The sequence below is a fragment of the Cicer arietinum genome, chromosome 1, assembly GCF_000331145.2.
Source record: "Cicer arietinum cultivar CDC Frontier isolate Library 1 chromosome 1, Cicar.CDCFrontier_v2.0, whole genome shotgun sequence".
NCBI lineage: Eukaryota > Viridiplantae > Streptophyta > Magnoliopsida > Fabales > Fabaceae > Cicer > Cicer arietinum.
The window spans coordinates 50,134,367-50,136,387 of NC_021160.2; positions in this window are offsets into that span (position 1 = coordinate 50,134,367).

A 2,021-nucleotide genomic window follows, 5' to 3' on the forward strand; every position below is an offset into this window, starting at 1 on the left:
ATGGTTCTTTTTTTTTTACATAAGCAAGAAAATGAATATAATATTTGAGCTTTGATTTAAATATAAAAAAGGGACACGGGGAGTATCTACTATATATACCCGTCTGAAAATTCAATTGGAATCACTAAAACGTTGATGCCTTGGTTTTGTGAGAGAAATGGCAAACTTAAAGCAAGTAGTATGCTCAATAATTTTGTTGGTATTATTATTTACCAAGATGGAAAGTCGTTCACTTGATGCAATCATTGAGATTAATAAGAAGATCCAAGCCAAGGGTTGTTGCCAACAAATTATTCAAAAATCACAGTTACTTAGAGCAAGTTTTGCAAAAGACGAACATAAATTTCGAAATCTCTACGACTCCGAACGACTAAGTCCTCAAGGGCCTGACCCTAGACACCATTGACTTCTCTTACTAAAAATGTAATGTAACACTTTATTTTATGCGTACAATTTTATATTGGTATTTTTCTTATATAATTAAAATCTGAACGTATTTTATATGTAAGATCACTAAGGATCATGCTATGTTATTTACGCGTACGTTGACCATCGATTATTAAGGTAAAAAACTAAACAACCTATAAAACAGTGTGTGAAAAGTAGTTGAGATTTATGAATGTAAGTAAATTAAGATGCATATCTTGTCATGGTAGCATTTATACCAAGGTCTTTTTCGGACACTCCAATGTTATAAAAAGGATGTGATAGAGACATTTTATAGCAAAATAAATTAGGTAATTGAATATTGAGTCATTAAAACTAGATCGCCCTCAATGTCAAATGCTCAAAGAGATACTTACGGATTAATCGTTGCGATGTTTCTACATCCAAGATGAAATATAAAATTCAATCCTTGTAAGATAAGAGTTATATCGTGTCCATTGAACCAGCCTTACTTCAAATTATTAAAAATTGGATTTCGTTCATCACTTGATTTTTTTTTCGAAAAAATAAATTTCATTCATGCTAAAATAAAAATAGTAATTTAATAATTAAAAAAAATAAAAAATGCACGAACGATACACATCAAAATTGTATAAACTAATGAAAATTAATTTAATCAAAATTTGAATCATAACAAACAAACTAATATTTTTTTAATGACAAATAGTCAAGAATAATGCGAGATATACAATCTGTAATGTCATTTATATTCGAAAAAAATATTTACTGGTGTTGATAGTTCATTTGCTTCTGGAAACACAATGCCAATATGAAAAAATAATTTAAAATGGTGATTTTAAATAAAAATTGATCCTAAACTACTAGATGAAGATGAAAAAAAAAACTAAGTTATTTTTTTTTAGAGTGACCTTGCTAAGTTGATTTATTTATCTTTTATGTATATGAGGCAATAAAATTTGAATACTTTCCTTAAACAGTTAAAAAATTAAGGGATAAATTATTTTAACATGTTTAAATTTCAAGAATGAATTTATAAGTTGGTAAAATTTTGCTCCAAAAAGTTTGTTAAAATTTGAAGTTATTTTGAGAGACAGTCCCCAGTTGTTAATTTGGGCTATACACACAGATACAAGAACACCATAGGCCCAAAGGAAGGAACAAACAAGCCTAAAAAGAGTCCACAGTGAAGCGATGCGTTTCAACCGCCTCACCGGCGCGTGCAGATCCTTTCCGGGAACTGATCTACTCCAGTCTACTCCGTCCCGACAAGTATACGCCACGCGCCAAACATCCGCCTATGAAAACATTTCAAATTTTCGCAAACGAAATTCCGCGCCACAATAGACTCTCTCCCTTCAAGTGCCGCGTTACCAACAACACCAAAGCCAAACAACATCTTATTCGTACGTGCATTACACGCTCCAAAAGGTAGCGTGAGTTATTTTCCCCAAAATTTGATGCATTTATCGTTCGCGGGTTAGACTTTGTGGTACACCCCCAGACGCGTTCCGTTTCACGGTTCCACAGAAGAACTTTTCCGTTGCCGTACATCTGTGATGCAATAAGAGGATATCACGTTTGCAGAGAGAGAAAGAGAGAAACACCGAAGCGTT